General features: G+C 43.2%; 1 long non-coding RNA gene across 1 annotated transcript; it reads left to right on the forward strand.

The window, feature by feature from the left end:
• Nucleotides 1–3,403: 3,403 nt before the first annotated feature.
• Nucleotides 3,404–17,407, forward strand: LOC134437233 (uncharacterized). Its single transcript, XR_010032352.1, has 3 exons — nt 3,404–3,533; nt 7,339–7,403; nt 17,370–17,407. It is a non-coding gene; the product is annotated as an uncharacterized LOC134437233 (long non-coding RNA).
• The last annotated feature ends 766 nt before the right edge of the window (nt 17,408–18,173 follow it).

Here is an 18,173-nt window from a genome sequence, read left to right on the forward strand (position 1 = left end):
ACACGTCTCCTAGAAAGGACGTCCTCCAAAGACAACACCCCCTCCAACACGTCTCCTAGAAAGGACGCCCTCCTAAGACAACACCCCCTCCAACACGTCTCCTAGAAAGGACGCCCTCCTAAGACAACACCCCCTCCAACACGTCTCCTAGAAAGGACGTCCTCCTAAGACAACACCCCCTCCAACACGTCTCCTAGAAAGGACGTCCTCCTAAGACAACACCCCCTCCAACACGTCTCCTAGAAAGGACGTCCTCCAAAGACAACACCCCTCCAACACGTCTCCTAGAAAGGACGTCCTCCAAAGACAACACCCCCTCCAACACGTCTCCTAAAGGACGTCCTCCTAAGACAACACCCCTCCAACACGTCTCCTAGAAAGGACGTCCTCCTAAGACAACACCCCCTCCAACACGTCTCCTAAAGGACGTCCTCCTAAGACAACACCCCCTCCAACACGTCTCCTAGAAAGGACGTCCTCCTAAGACAACACCCCCTCCAACACGTCTCCTAGAAAGGACGTCCTCCAAAGACAACACCCCTCCAACACTCTCCTAGAAAGGACGTCCTCCTAAGACAACACCCCCTCCAACACGTCTCCTAAAGGACGTCCTCCTAAGACAACACCCCCTCCAACACGTCTCCTAGAAAGGACGCCCTCCTAAGACAACACCCCCTCCAACACGTCTCCTAGAAAGGACGCCCTCCTAAGACAACACCCCCTCCAACACGTCTCCTAGAAAGGACGTCCTCCAAAGACAACACCCCCTCCAACACGTCTCCTAGAAAGGACGTCCTCCAAAGACAACACACCCTCCAACACGTCTCCTAGAAAGGACGTCCTCCAAAGACAACACCCCCTCCAACACGTCTCCTAGAAAGGACGTCCTCCTAAGACAACACCCCCTCCAACACGTCTCCTAGAAAGGACGCCCTCCTAAGACAACACCCCCTCCAACACGTCTCCTAGAAAGGACGTCCTCCTAAGACAACACCCCCTCCAACACGTCTCCTAGAAAGGACGTCCTCCTAAGACAACACCCCCTCCAACACGTCTCCTAGAAAGGACGTCCTCCAAAGACAACACCCCCTCCAACACGTCTCCTAGAAAGGACGTCCTCCTAAGACAACACCCCCTCCAACACGTCTCCTAGAAAGGACGTCCTCCTAAGACAACACCCCCTCCAACACGTCTCCTAGAAAGGACGTCCTCCAAAGACAACACCCCCTCCAACACGTCTCCTAAAGGACGTCCTCCTAAGACAACACCCCCTCCAACACGTCTCCTAAAGGACGTCCTCCTAAGACAACCCCCCCTCCAACACGTCTCCTAGAAAGGACGTCCTCCAAAGACAACACCCCCTCCAACACGTCTCCTAGAAAGGACGTCCTCCAAAGACAACACCCCCTCCAACACGTCTCCTAAAGGACGTCCTCCTAAGACAACACCCCTCCAACACTCTCCTAGAAAGGACGTCCTCCAAAGACAACACCCCTCCAACACTCTCCTAGAAAGGACGTCCTCCTAAGACAACACCCCCTCCAACACGTCTCCTAGAAAGGACGTCCTCCTAAGACAACACCCCCTCCAACACGTCTCCTAGAAAGGACGTCCTCCAAAGACAACACCCCCTCCAACACGTCTCCTAAAGGACGTCCTCCAAAGACAACACCCCCTCCAACACGTCTCCTAGAAAGGACGTCCTCCAAAGACAACACCCCCTCCAACACTCTCCTAGAAAGGACGTCGTCCAAAGACAACACACCCTCCAACACGTCTCCTAGAAAGGACGTCCTCCAAAGACAACACCCCCTCCAACACTCAGCCTCCCCTGTAAAGGAGACGTTACCCAGCTGGCCAGGTAAGAAATACTACAGAAATACTCCTACTGAAATAAAATATATAGTTTGATGTAAAAAGCAAGTAGAAACCACACACACACACAGACACACATACTACATCTTTGAAGCTGATGTTGACTGAGAGAGAGAGAGAGAGAGAGAGAGAGAGAGAGAGAGAGAGAGAGAGAGAGAGAGAGAGAGAGAGAGAGAGAGAGAGAGAGAGAGAGAGAGAGAGAGAGAGAGAGAGAGAGAGAGAGAGAAAGAAAGAAAGGGAGAGAGAGACAGAGAGAGAGGGAGAGAGAGAGAGATAGAGAGGGGAGAGAGAGAGAGAGGAGGAGAGAGCATATGTGCGAGAGAGAGAGAGAGAGAGAGAGAAATGGAGGGAGAGATAGAGGGAGAGGGAGGGAGGGAGGGAGAGAGTGAGAGAGGGAGAGAGAGAGAGGAGAGAGTAAGCGGGGAGAGATAGGGAGGGAGGGATAGAGAGAGGAGAGAGAAAGCGGGGAGAGATAGGGAGGGAAGGAGAGAGAGAGCGATAGATAGAGAGAGGGAGGGATGGAGGGACAGCGGTGTGGCTAGGCGCCGTTGCCATGGGCCCGCTAGTCTGTGTAGGATGGCGTTGCCATGGGCCCGCTAGTCTTTGGGGGGGGGTGGGCTGTTCACCAGGGGGTGGGATCACGTGTGTGTGTGTGTGTGTGTGTGTGTGTGTGTGTGTGTGTGTGTGTGGTGGTGCGTGGTGAGGGGCCGTAGTCTTTGTGGGGACCGCCACTGCCTCCAACTCTCTGATCAACTCCCCTCATTCAAGGGGCCACTTCAATACACAAAGTTGAAAAACTCCTGACAAAAACTGCTAATAGCACATTATTATTATTGCAATAGTGGGGTGGGGAACCTTTTCCATTCGAGGGGCCATTTCAAATTCCTCCAACGGCCTTACAAGTCCTCAGAGGGCTGTACTATGAACACAAACTTTAGGCCTATATTGGAGGCAGCCACCTTTAGAATAAACCCCACCTTCTCTACCCCCCCCCCCCCCTTGAATATAACTTCATTGTATTGAAATTTATTTTTTAAAGGTACACTGTGTGAGATTTTTAGTAATTTATTTCCAGAACTCATGCTGCCCATTCACTTATGTTACCTTTTTCATGAATACTTACCACCAGCATCAAATTCTCAAAAGTATTCATTATGACAGGAAAAATTAGAATTTTGAATTTCCAAAAATAGCCATTTTTAGCTGCAAAGATGAATGTACTTGGACCATACTAGAAAATATTTGTTTATTACTTAGCAAACTTTCATAAAAAGATCAAATTTGGCAATAGGCAGCCCAGTTTCAATGAGCAGCATGGTTGCAATAGCCTACCTTGTTTGACCATTTCCTGCACAGTGTCCCTTTAAGACTCCTTTATAAAATATTTAATATTTCATGTGAAGCTGCATAACATTAAATGTCTTCGGAACTACTCCCCCCCAGCCAGGGCCCCCCACCCGAGCAGCATCCGTTTTCTCAAGAATTGAGTTACGCCCGCCCATTACCGTCAACCACGATGACTGGAAATGTCATGCAACATGCTGGATGCCAGCTGTTATAAAACCCGATAGAAGAGGAAGAAGAACCAGAAGAAGACGACGAAGGACAACAAAAAGAACAACATAGAACATTTTCGCTGGGGAAGGTGGAGCTAAATGGTGAGTGTTTGGCTGAGTGTTTGTGCTGAGTGAACTGGCGGTGAAACGGTGGTGTGTTGTGTAGTGGAACTCGGCCAGTGTCCAAGTGGATACCATAGATGCTGTGGATGTTATGATGGGACACTGTTGTGACGGCAAAATGGGTTACGTGTAAATGTGATGAGTGAGAACCAAACTCGTGGTTTATGGCGCTCCACAACCACAGCAACACTCCTAAATCAACCAAACCCGACACAACAATGTCAATTTTAAGGATGCAGGCGCCCGTAATCAGTCTAATGGGTGTGCGTGCCGTGTGTGTGTGAGAGCGCGTGTGTGTCGACGATTGCGAGTGTTTTGATTGTGAGGGAAAGAGAGAGAGAGAGAGAGAGAGAGAGTGTGTGTGTGTGTGTGTGTGTGTGTGTGTGTGTGTGTGTGTGTGTGTGTGTATGTGTGTGTGTATGTGTGTGTGTGTGTGTGGTGTGTGTGTGTGTGTGTGTGTGTGTGTGTGTGTGTGTGTGTGTGTGTGTGTGTGTGTGTGTGTGTTTGTGTGCGCACCTTAACGCGCTTCCTGTTGTATGCTCATGCGAGTCATGCGAGTTCGCAAACGGAGCGCAGACATCCCAAGATATCCCCTGATATCGATAGTGACTCCCTGATGCCCTCGAGTCAGATAAAAATCTCCCTGATTTTAGACTACCTATGCTAGTTACTGGGACAGAGAAAGATAATGACTCGTGCGACATGTGTGAGATTTGAGCTACTTCAAATGGATTGCGCAAGCACACTTCGTAGTAGAACGCCCTGCAGTCCTAGGAAAAATAGTATGTGTTCCATGCAGACTGGACAATAGAAAGGACATGAACATAGGCCTAAATATTCACACTGATGCTGGGTTTTTTTTCTCGTGGGTGTCAATTATTTGTCGATAAGAATCTCCCTGAAATGAGTTTTTGGAACTTGGGTTGTCTGGGAGCGGTGAGGAGGGCAAGAGAATTCATGTTCACACTAATAGCCTAGAATTGCCGTAGCCGCCCTTAGTAGAATGAGGGAGAAAAGAGTGTTTATCTATTTCTTTCTCTGCCAACAAGGCATTCTGGAGTCTTCCAGAAGTGAGGAGACACCCTGTGATGTGGTGGACATACGGAATTGCTCTCTCTATACTCCCACAGCATGTTTCCAATGTCTTCTGTTTTCTCAGGATTTTTCTACTTTCAAATAGTTTTTCTCAAAAAAATGTTTTTCTTTCTGACAGGTTAGGGTTAGGGATTGTTTTGGTCTGGGAACAGCTAGAAGGACTATTCTTTTATTCATTAGGCTATATGAATTTGATAGCCTATCAACCAACTGGAAAAGGTAAGCCTAGGCCTATGTCTCAAAAATAAGTCTTTAATGAAAGGTTAAGGTTAGGGAATGTTTTGATCAGGGCACAACAATTTGCTATAGCATTATTTTGTTTAGGATTACATTACACTTAACTGATGCTTTCATTTTATTCAAAGCAACTTACAGTTATTATTTTTCAGGGTATTGGTTACAGTCCCTGAAGCAATGTGGGGTTAGGTGCCTTGCTCAAGGTCACGCCAGCCAAGGGTGAGGATGTAGGGTGAGTTAAGTGTGGGATTTGAACCTGCAACCCTCAGATTGAAAGACCAACTCTCTAACCGCTAGGCCACGGCTGCCCCACGACTAGGCCACGGCTGATTAGCATTTGAAATGTATTTTCTAGTGATAGAGTTAACACAGTGCTGTGGGAACATAGAAAGCACTACCGTGTGTCCATCACGGGGGAAAAAAATCTGTGTCCAGGAACACGGATTTTGGTGTCCCAAACATCCGTGTGCAGGAGCACAGCATTTTGGAGATCAGGCTGGATTAACATGTCTACCAATTGTACCAAAAACAACAGCAGAATTGGTAACACTTTCTATGAAGTCCATCATAGTGCATTTTGAGCGCATTTATAACAAATTATAATGTACATTATAATTACTTACAACGCATTACGACTGCACTCATGATGTTTCATGATGTTTTATGTTAACAGTAGCCTAATGAAAAACCATAAATCTAGCTAATGCTTTATAAATCCAAGGGTATTATGAGTGCTCAATTCAAGTCAAGTCAAGTTGGTTTTTATTGTCAATTTCTGTACATGCACTGGTCATACAAAGAATTTGAAATTACGTTTCTTGCTTTCCCATGTAGACATAGACTAATCTAGGTAAGGACATAGACAGTATAGACATAGACAGTACTCATACATGGACATAAGACAGTGTGGACATAGACAGTGCTCATACAGACATTTAAAGTGCAAGACTGGACAACAGAAGACTTGTAGAGAACATACATTAAGAGGAGGTATTTTCTTGTGCTTTTTCTAAAAGTCCTTTATAGCATTCTGACATAGTAATAGTAGCATTTGAAGAAAAATAAATATTAAAATAGGTCCATACATCTAAAATAGGTCTCGTGACAGGATATAAACTACAAGCTCCCTGATGGGACTTACAGTACATTATGATGCATTGTAGATGTGCATTATACAGTGCATTATAGATGCATCCATATGAACCTCACTTAACTTAGAGCACACATTGATGACTTGGAACATGGAACATTCATAGCATATTATGAGCCCGCCCTTATGGCAGTTTATCATCTAGGTCTGTGCATAGAGGGGTATAGGTACTCATGTACTATAAGCGCCATCAGGCAGCCTGTAGTTTATAGAGTGTAGTGGAAAGTGCGCACATCCAGCAAAAAAGCATCAGCAGGTGCCAGATCAAAAAACTGTCACATGTAGAAGCGGGAAAGGATCTGCACACTGCTTGCAACAGACTTAATTTATTGGGAGCAACGTTTCGATCATTCGATCTTCTTCAAGATGCCTGAAGAAGATCGAATGATCGAAACGTTGCTCCCAATAAATTAAGTCTTTTGCAAGCAGTGTGCAGATCCTTTCCCGCTTCTACATGAGCCTGTAGTTTATAGCCAGTCATAAGCACTCATCTTGGACATACAACATTGGTCTCTGCCTATACATGTCAGCATCATCCTCTAGCTCAGGGATCAGGAACCTATGGCTCTAGAGCCACATGTGGCTCTTTTGGGAACTGTATATGGCTCTTACTTAACCATCCCTTGAAATATGGAATCGTCCAGTATTTATAAATAAAAGTATGGGTTCCATATTGAGTTGAAACAGGACAAGGGAGGTTAAAAAGTGTTAAAATGCAGGAAATTCTGAGAAATACAAAATTCTCCCAGACCCTCGCCATAATGAAGTTGACAGTTGGCAATCCTATTACCTGTTATCATTAAAACCAATAACTTGACAGTACACTCTAAAATTGTTGGGCTTAATTGAAATATATGCTTTTGATTGTATTATGTGTTTTGTATTATGTGTGGTATGGCTCTCATGTAAATGTCTTTTCAAAAATGTGGCGTTTATGGCTCTCTCCACCAAAAAGGTTCCTGACCCCATGATGTTTGGCCGCTGGGTGCATATCACTGATAAGCTAAAGTTTAGTTCATACCCAGGCTGACAGCTTTGGCTGGGCCCGCCACAAAGTAATCTGAATCCGAAACGTTGCCATATGTTAAAATGAAATAAAGTATTTTTGGAGTTAATACACAGTGTGCAGACCGCTTCATCAAACTACCTACTACATTTTGTCTGGCACCTGGACAACTATTTGTGGATTTGCGCACCCTACTTCCTAACAAAATGTTTTACAAATGCTTTACGAGTCTGTATTATAAAGTGTTACCGTTAACGTTTTGGTGTTTCACTGCTAATAGCAGCTTCTTCTTTCAGGTTTGAATCTGCAGTTGAACAGCTTTATTTCAAGTTTGCACCTGCAATTTAATAGTTTTCTAAAGGTATGTTGTCTGTACTTTTCACAAATGGTATAATATTCCTTAGAGACACTGTACTGTACTGACCTTGTGACACGACACCTTCAGCGTTGCTTCTAGTCATGTCAGGAGCAATACAAATATCATATCTGAGCTCCTGAAAAATCGGGAACTCCTCCCACTTTGTCCGGAACGGGAACCAAACAACCAGTAGCAAACCAAGGGAGGCGGGTAAACAATGTGGTTTGGGAAATGTTAATTGTTATGCCCTTGGTCAGACCAAGTCTTGAAGAGATTTGAATGTCGATGATAATCAGGCTAGTGCTACTGACCCACCTGTCTGAATAACATCACACTCTTGAAATTTGCTGGTGCTCATTCTAGTTTTTAACAGTGGTCTATTATACACGTTATAGCATTCATTTAAACCCCTTAATGCACGCCATACCTCCAGAGGCCACACTGTAATAGTCATTGACAAGTAAAGTACCATAGCACTACACTACTATGGCATAACACAGGGCCTTGTGTAATGCAGTACGACTTGGCCATTGCTATTTTGGTAGCAGCATTATGCTGTGTCTTAACAGGTAAAAAAAAAAAAAAATGATGTGTGTTTCTTTGCCTCCTATGCCTTCCTCACTTTGCATAAACGTTAAAGGGATATGCCACTATTTTGGGGCTTAATACAGTCAAAATCGTTGGCTGGGGTTTATAAAGGTGGTAAAGTGTCTTATTTTTCATATTAAGCGTTGTCTTGCTTTAAGACAAGTTAAAAGAGGGAGCATGTCGCTAAGCTAGTGAAAGTCAATGGCTGTGTCTCAAATGCCGCTCTTGTGCACTTCGGGCACTGTTTTTCAGTGCCTAAGGCGCTCACCCTGAAAATTTCAGTTGAGCCAGTGCACTGAAAGTGCCAGGATGATCCCCTAACAATGGCGGAAAAATGCAGTGCTTGAATGATGGACACTGCATGCACTAAACAGCGGCCATGTTGGCTATGACACGGAGGAAATGTGGCATTCAGTTCAGTAGAAGAGTTTGGTCAACATTTTCCTAATTCTGTAAGTAATGTTGATGGGACACCAACCTTTTCATGCAAACCAAAGTATTGTATGTGTGATTGTTGTCCTTTGGGATGAAGGACATGGAAATACAATCACCAGACGCTGTGCATTGTAAACAGTAGCCAACTCATATTTTGGCGACCTAATGCCATGCCCAGCCGTCACTTCCAGTGAGGGCACAGTGCTTAGTGCTCAAATTTTTCCACGACACTATGCACTAAAGACCTCAGTGCACTGTGTGCACTGTGCACTGACTGTCAGTGCACTGACAAAAGTGCGTCATTTGAGACACAGCCAATGCATCCGTGTAGCATGCTACAGTGATCCATTGACTTTCACTAGCTTAGCTACATACTCCCTCTTTTAACTTGTCTCAAAGCGATCATAGATCTTCTTCAGGCATGCCTGAAGAAGATCTATGATCGAAACGTTGCTCCTAATAAATTAAGTCTTTTGCAAGCAGTGTGCAGATCCTTTCCCGCTCCTACATGTGACAATTTTTTGATTTGGCACCTGCTGATGCTTTTTTGCTGGATGTGCGCCCTTTCCACTACACTCTATTTGTACTCTACTTAAAGGGACACTGTAAGAACCCAAAACGTAATAACTGCCCATAACGTAATAACTGCCCATAACGTAATAATTTGGGCGTAATAAAACCCATAACGTAATAACTTGCCCATAACGTAATAAAAATTCCTTACCCATAACGTAATAACGTTCTGCCCATAACGTAATAAGTTATTACATTATGGGCATGTTATTACGTTATGGGCCTTACACTAAAAAAAAGCTTTGATAATGTAATAACGATGCCCATAACGTAATAAGTAAGGGTTAACGTTCGGCGAGAAGGTCGTTACCGTGGAATAGCAGCACGACAGAGAGAATCTTTAGACCCCGACGCGGAGCGGAGGGGTCTTGTTCTCTCTGAAGTGCTGCTATTCCACAAAGCGACCGACTCGCCGAAAGTTAACCCGCTTATTATATGGATATACTTAAATGATTCACACATGCGGGGACATTTCTTTAGACCTATTTAATGTTAAGATTGTTGCTGCGCAAAACAAAACAGTGCCGTTGTGGAACACCGCTAGGCAACAGCTAGGTAGGCTAGCCAGGACAGGTGTTGTCTATCACAGCAGCTGATTAGAGTGACAAAAGACCGGACCCCCTGCGGAGTGATATGAAACATTCGCTTTAGCCACTGACTTGTATACAAGCCAGTGGCTTTAGCAGTGAACGTCTTGTTGCCATTGACAGCGGTAGCCAGGACAACGGGTGCTGTCTATCACAGCAGCTGATTAGAGTCTTGTTGAAAAGTCGCTTTAGCAGTGAAAAGTCTTGTTGCCATTGACAGCGGTCTGTTATAGACCAACCCGTCCGTTATCGAAAAATAACAGACGTCCGAACGTTGGGGAGCCCCGTTGAAATGAATGGAGCATTCGACAGATGACGTCACAACCATATAATAACTGCCAGTAACGCACAGATGACTTCAGTATTTGCAATGCACTTTACTATTGTACTGTTCATATTTCGTCTGACCTCTATTGTTGCAGCAAATAACAGTGACTGGATATTTAAGTGGGCTTGCAGAGCAAGGCCAGATTCTAGTAATCTCTTAGTCAGTGGTTCCCAAACCTTTTTCCCCGCACACCCCCTTTCACATTTCAATGTGGTTCGCGCACCCCCTAAGCAAATGTTGCACCACCGCACATTTTGGGTAATCCTGATTTCCAATCGATCTGATGTTTTTTTTCTGCCATAATTAAAATAGAACTTATTGCATGACAAGTCTGTGAGTTAAAAATTACACTTCAGATGGATCCTTCCAATTAAAACTACCTGACGTTCATTCATACTGGATAAAAAACACACATATCCACCCTGCTCTATTCAGCTCGGGCACCCCCTGGTGACAGGCTGCGCATCCCCAGGGGTGCACGCACCACAGTTTGGGAAACCCTGCTCTAAGTAAAGTTTATGCTTGCTTGCTTGCTTTATTCTCTTGTGCAGGGCGGTAAAAATAGAAAATGGATCTCCTCCTAGGCCTTTCCAGATAGAGACACCGTTCAAACACTAAAACGACCGGCTCGGCTTGGAGATCATTTGTTCTGCTATAGCGTGTCCGTGTCTCTTGTCGTTTTTCCGCTTTTTGGCGATTTTGTGCAAGTTTGGGTCCCCATTGAAAACAATGGTAGAACCTTCATGAACCAAGGTTCCGCCACTCTAAAGATCAGAGTGTAGGAGGCTTTTTCGTTCATAAAACATCAACACTTTCACCTAGAAGTTTAGTTGACGCATTGTTAGCGAGCTCTATGGGATGTCTCCAAATTGTCAAAGTTTTATCTCCCAACTCCCATTACTTTTTAAATGGCAGGTGTGTAAAAACGACAGGGCTTTTACATTGGTTTTCCCATTGAGGCTTGAAGTGCCTTTTTCAAGAGGTCAGCGCATGTCCCACAAGAGGTCTATTTGTGACTGAACCGTTTAACCTATAAACTTCATTCACAGACTGTTAGAGAGATCACACGTATGACTCCGATCAGTAAGCAGGACACGTGCCAATTCCTTTTATTTTTTAGCAACATCAAGCTAAAGACAAAAAAACTGTTTCTGATTCTGCCCTCTGCCTTAGAGCACCATACTAACTGCCATTCAGTCAATCAGAACAGGTGCAGCCAATATAGGGTTCCATCTCAACTGTTACTTTCTCTCAACATTCTATTCTTAACGAGCAACTGCTCTGTAGTTCTAGAAGTCTATTGTTCAGCTCTTCAATGCAATGTAATATTGTCTTGCTGTAATGCTTTTCATAGGCAGCTGCTTGGCCCAATGGTAATAGTCCTGCAATATGGAGGTTGGGAGCTTGAATCCCACTCGGACTCATGTTGATTTTCAAAATTATATCATGCAGTGTTCCTTATCCAGTTTAAAAAATACCATGTATGTCATTTAGTATCAATGACAAAGGTGCTGGATTAGAGATATGGAGGTTGGGAGTTCGAATCCCACTCGAACCCATGTTGATTTTCAAAATTATATATGCAGTGTTCCTTAGCCAACTTCAAATACCATGTATGTCATTTAGTATCAATGGCAAAGGTCCTGGATTACAGATATGGAGGTTGTGAGTTCGAATCCCACTCGGACCCATGTTGATTTTCAAAATTATATTATATGCAGTGTTCCTTAGCCAACTTAAAATACCATGTATGTCATTTAGTATATCCCCAAAACGCAGAGCTACAACAATTTCAAGATGGCTGAATCCAAGATGGCTGAATTGTTTGGCCCATAACTTCTGACTGGGTGGATGGATTTTTTTCCAACATTTCTTTTAGCTTTGTTTTCTCAATAGTACTTTGTTTCATCTCTGCCCCAAAAGGCAAGCCCGCTTCCAGCATTTTCTGTGAGAATGCAATCTATCCTTATCCTCTACATTTCCTATGTGTTGAATCCAATTGTCTAACTATGAAGTTTTTAGCTATTATAATAATGACAAATACATAGCCTACAGTATTCAAAATTTCAATTCCTTTAATGCAAACATTTAAACTGCAAATTTCATACATGAACTACACAAATAGTGAAATTAAATGTCTTTTGTTTGTTATACAAAAAATAATGTTAATTAAAATGACAGACTGCTATTCTGTATAAAATTCTATTTTACCAGAATACTTTTCATCATATTGAAATGTAAAACACACACACATACTGTAGCATCCTCAACATAAACATTAGGTAAAATGAGTTCAACATAAAATTGGCATTACTTTCCATAAATATCATGGCTGAAGTGTTGGAGTGTGCTGTGATCTTGCTTTGTTCTGACTCAAACTTTTAAATGTAAAAAATGTAAACAAACAAAATATGCATACTCAACATAAACATAAGGTAGAATAACATCCACATACTGTAATACTGACGTTACTTTTTCCAGTAAATGTCCTTGATCTTGTAAATTCCGTAGCCTACATGACTAAGAAGTATCCACGCTTTCATCCATTGGCTGTTCTCGCATAATAAGCCTTTCAGTTGTGTGCTGAGAAGGCTGCTGCGTCCAGCAGTCTTGTACAGCTTCATGATGCTTATTGATATGTCACCTCCACAGTCGCCTTCAAGTAGGCTCTCCACAAGAGCATCTCATGTATTTTTTTTGATTAAACATGGTGCACAGCTGACGGATCAGGTGTGACACTAAAGCGATGGTTCAGGGTAGATTCACCCTAATGCCATTTGAACCGTGACATCCATCCAGTAGTCCACCCAAAGTGTTTTCTGGCTTGGGCGAACATTAGCAGAGTTACCGAGTTATTGTATGGCTATTCCGAATAGCTTGGCTTAAGTGCTATTGGGCATTCACATACATCTCCAAACCTACCTCAGAAAATTAACATGTCATGACACCAAACTTCTACAGTAGTACAAATATGGTCTCTATTCACCAAACTAAGCATTTGGAAGTTTGGAAATAGTGCTGGAGTTTATTATTATCAACTCAAGCTGAATAGATTCTGTCCTGCTAAAGCTTTGCCATCAGGGGCAGAGGCAGGATCAACATCAGGGACATAGACTGAGTCACCATCAGACAAGGAGGCAGCTTCAGCACCGTGGCAGAAAACTACTCCGAACCATCACTTTAAATGCCCCGAGCATGGCCATATCTTGTTCAAGGACAAAGCCAATACTTTTCTGTAAAGCCTCTGAAGGTTAATAGGGAGCTCCATGACACATGGGTTTTTCAGCACCAGGGGCAGAGGCATCATCAACATCAGAGACAGAGACAGGGTCACCATCAGGAACAGAGGCAGGGTCACCATCAGGAACAGAGGCAGGATCAACATCTGGAGTAGAGGCAGGGTCACCATCAGGAGCAGAGGCAGGGTCACCATCAGGGGCAGAGGCAGGGTTACCATCAGGGACAGAGGCAGGGTCACCATCAGGGACAGGGGCAGGATCAACATCAGAGACATAGGCAGAGTCACCATCAGACAAGGAGGCAACTTCAGCTAAGGCCAAGACCTTTAGGTCTGAATACGTTGAACCGGACCGAACTGTTTGATATACCCACAAAAACTGAAAAGGGACTTGTGCTTCCTATGAGGACTCTTGTGCTTCCTGTGAGGACTCTTTTCAGTGTGTTCTATTTTTATTTTCAAGCAAAATAGTAAAATGGCCCCTGCTGGAAAACAGCCCCCTCTATTCTAATGAATCTATTCTCTTAATCCACTTCAATCTCAAATGTAAACTAGACTGCCTGTGCAGTCGCCTTCGACTGCTTAAGGTATATCCCCGAAAGCAACGCTTCCAGTCCCCCATCATTCCTACCACTCTCGTCCACCTTTTCATAAACGTATATGATAAATACAAACTATTAAAGAAATATATTTAATATCTATACATAGATCAATGACGTGCATAGGCTTAAAACCAAATGACTATTGTGAAAATGAAACAAAAAATGGGGCAAATGGTAACACTGTTTTAATGGTTCACTATTACAGTGAATATACCACATTAGGTACAGTGTAATAACCATTGTAACAATATTTAATACCATGTAATACCAGTGTAACACCATGTACCAATTTTGTACTACATCATGTATTTTTGTGTAAGTGGTATTACATGGTATTGTATATTGTTACACTGGTATTACACTAGTATTACATGGTATTAAATATTGTACATTGGTTATTACACTGTACCTGGTAATGCATATTGTTAAACTGGTATTACACTAGTATTACACGGTATTAAATATTGTTACACTGTACCTAAATAATATGGTAGATTCACTGAAATGGTGAACTGTAGGTAGTACCGGGCAAATCAATCCACCCAGTCAGAAGTTATGGGCCAAATAAAAATTCCGCCATTTTGAAACTGTTGACCTCCAAACTCAAATCAGTTCATGAACCTACCCTAGAGCATTAACACACCAAATCTGGGACAAATCCGTCCGACTGGTCAGAAGTTATGAGTCAAACAAAAATTCGGCCATCTTGAATTCAGCCATCTTGAAAGTGTTGGCCTCCAAACTCGAATAAGTTCATACACCTACCCTAAAACATTAACACACCAAATCTGGGAGAAATCCATCCGACTGGTCAGAAGTTATGAGCCAAACAACAATTCGGCCATCTTGAATTCAGCCATCTTGAAAGTGTTGGCCTCCAAACTCGAATACGTTCATGAACCCACCCTGCATTAACACACCAAATCTGGGAGAAATCCATCCACCCAGTCAGAAGTTATGGGCCAAACAAAAATTCGGCCATCTTGAATTCAGCCATCTTGAAAGTGTTGACCTCCAAACTCGAATCAGTTCATGAACCTACCGTAGAACATTAACAGACCAAATCTGGGACAAATCCATCCGACTGGTCAGAAGTTATGAGCCAAACAAAAATTCGGCCATCTTGAATTCATCCATCTTGAAAGTGTTGGCCTCCAAACTCGAATAAGTCCATGAACCTACCCTAGAGCATTAACACACCAAATCTGGGAAAAATCCATTCACCCAGTCAGAAGTTACGGGCCAAACAAAAATTCGGCCATCTTGAATTCAGCCATCTTGAAAGTGTTGACCTCCAAACTCGAATCAGTACATGAACCTGCCCTAGAGCATTCACCCAAAAAATCTGGGACAAATCCAAACATCCGTTCAAAAGTTATCGCGTTAACACGAAAGACCTTACGCGGCGGCGGACGCGGCGGACGCGGATGCGGCGGCAGCGCACGCAAAACCATTACATCCCCGACGCTCCGCGTTTCGGGGATATAATTACCTCCACCAAGGAGGTAATGTTTTCGGTCGCGTTGGTTTGTCTGTCTGTTTTTCTGTCTATTTGTCAGCAGCATAACTCAAAAACTAAGCATTTTTGGACAAAACTTTGTGGGTTTGTTGATAATGACCCAAGGAAGAAGTGATTAAATTCTGGGGGTGATCCGGATCACGAACCGGAACCAGGACTTTTTTAAAGATACTGTCAGGAGGATAGCTCAAAAACGAATCAAGTGATTTGGACGAAACTTTGTGGAGCTATTAGTAATGACCCAAGGAACAAGTGATTAAATTCTGGTGGTGATCCGGATCACGAACCGGAACCAGGACTTTTCAAAAGATTCTTCACTATCTAGACGCCCCCTAGTGACCAGAAATTGAATTGCGAGAGCAGCACTAAAACAAGGCAGAAAGATTTAGGGTGTAACATGGTCAAATGTGTCAAGCAGCATCCTTGGCGGAAGTCTGCGCTCTCTGAGTGCTTCTAGTTACATTTTATTTACTGAATAAAATTTAGATAGTTAACAATTTAGCATTATTAGCATGGTTAGCAATACCTGTCAACCAACTTTAGCTAATGTTAACTCAAAACACTTGGCTACACATTTACCATTGTTGCTATTTGACGCTATTGGCTTTTTTATGTTTCAAATGGGCCCAAATGATTACATTACTGGCAGTTATTACGTTATGGGCATCGTTATTACATTATCAACGCTTTTTTTTAGAGTAAGGCCCATAATGTAATAACCCGCCCATAACGTAATAACTTATTACGTTATGGGCAGAACGTTATTACGTTATGGGTAAGGAATTTTTATTACGTTATGGGCAAGTTATTACGTTATGGGTTTTATTACGCCCAAATTATTACGTTATGGGCAGTTATTACGTTATGGGCAGTTATTACGTTTTGGGTTCTTACAGACACTGTGCAGGAAATTGTCAAAAAAAGGTACTGCAACTATGTTGCTCATTGAAAATGGGCTGCTTATTAACAAATTTGAACTTTTCATGAAAGTTTCCAAAGTAATAGACTAATATTTTCTAGTATGGTTTAAGTACAGTCATTTTTGCAGCTAAAAATGGCTATTTCTGGAAATTCAAAATGGCGGACCATGGAGAAGATACCCCTTTTCATGTAAGAAAAGTGCAATTTTTTCAGTCATAATGAATACTTAGAATTTTATGCTGGTGGTAAGTATTCATACAAAAAGTAACATTAAAGGATAGTTCCGGCGTAAAATGAAAGTTTCACCATCGCTTTCTCATGCCACATAATGTATCTAATGATGAGCCATTCTGGGCAATGCCGTTAGTGCCGGAGTTAGCTAATTTTAAGCTTTTTGGCGAAAAACGCAGCCAATGCATCACGGCGGGGCCAATTATAGGACTATTATTTTCTGATGTTTCCCCGCTATAAACAACTTCAAAAACGATACACACTTCATCACAAAGGTCTCGTCAATCAAACCGAGGCACAGAGACGATCCTCGGACCACACAGTCTTTCACTGGCCAGTGTTTTCAGAGGTGTGGTGTCTCACTGTTGCAACTCTCTGACCCGGATGCAGGCTACTCAATCAGGTGGCTAGGTAGGCTAAACATGGTCCGCGGTTCTTACACCGGCTGCAACCGTAAAATGAAAAGCTGGAACCCCGACCGTTTTCACCGACTGCCACTGTCTAAACCAGCCATATTACGGGAATGGCTAATAGCATTAGAAGTGGACGAAACTGACTGTGTGGTCCGAGGATCGTCTCTGTGCCTCGGTTTGATTGACGAGACCTTTGTGATGAAGTGTGTATCGTTTTTGAAGTTGTTTATAGCGGGGAAACATCAGAAAATAATAGTCCTATAATTGGCCCCGCTGTGGTGCATTGGCTGCGTTTTTCGCCAAAAAGCTTAAAATTAGCTAACTCCATAACGGCGCGGCATTGCACAGAATGGCTCATCATTAGATACATTATGTGGCATGGGAAAGCGATGGTGAAACTTTAATTTTACGCCGGAACTATCCTTTAATGTATGGGGGGCGTTTAAAGTGAGGCGATTAAAAAAGCAAAAATAAATCTGATGAGTGCTTCTTTATTCATTTGTTTTTGAAATGTAATGTAATGTTATTTTGCAGAATGGATGATTCCAGTGTTGTGGCATTTATGGTTTCCCAAAAAAAGCGTCAGCCGAATGTAAACTAATTTAATGTAATGTAATGTCATTTTCCAGAATGGATGATTCCAGTGTTGGGGCGTTCAGGGTTTCCCTGGCCATCGGTTTAGGTGGTGGCCTAGGAGGTCTGCTCTGGACCGTGCGCTCCCTCTATCTCCATCGTCGCGCCGGCGGAAGAATCTCCGGATTGATTGTGTGCCTTCTTCTCACCGACACCTTGGAACTCATTTTAATTCCTTACTTGCTAGCAATTCACTTTGGTCACGTATGGGATTCAGGGCTGGGCCTGATGATCGTTTCCCCTATCTTCTTTGGTTTGAGGGTGTGTGGTATGTTTTTTCATCAGTTGGTGGCTCGAGAAGCCATTCTAAATATTACAGCTCATCACCGGTTGAAAGGTCTGTCCATGTTGTCTATAATCTCTTTAGTTGTATTTTTTCTCATCCTCATTGCTTGTTATGCCTTTAGTGTTTTATATTTGTTTAAATTTCGGTCGCTGATTTTCTTTCCCCTTACATTGTACACTTGGATTATCGGTTCTTTCATCGTGTATCTACTAAGTCTTGTGCTTGCAATTGTTTCCTGTGTAATAATCTCCACCGAGTGTATGTCAGGTCCGCATGGCTACAAAACAGCTGGCCTCAACGTACTTGCTGTTGCTCTGAGCACATTGGTCATTCTCTTCAGCCCAATATGTCTAGCGCCTGGTATTAGACTGGTGGCCGGAGGGGGATTCAGTTCTGTAGACTTGTGGTTTTTGTCCATC

This window comes from Engraulis encrasicolus, chromosome 21 (assembly GCF_034702125.1).
Source record: "Engraulis encrasicolus isolate BLACKSEA-1 chromosome 21, IST_EnEncr_1.0, whole genome shotgun sequence".
Lineage (NCBI taxonomy): Eukaryota > Metazoa > Chordata > Actinopteri > Clupeiformes > Engraulidae > Engraulis > Engraulis encrasicolus.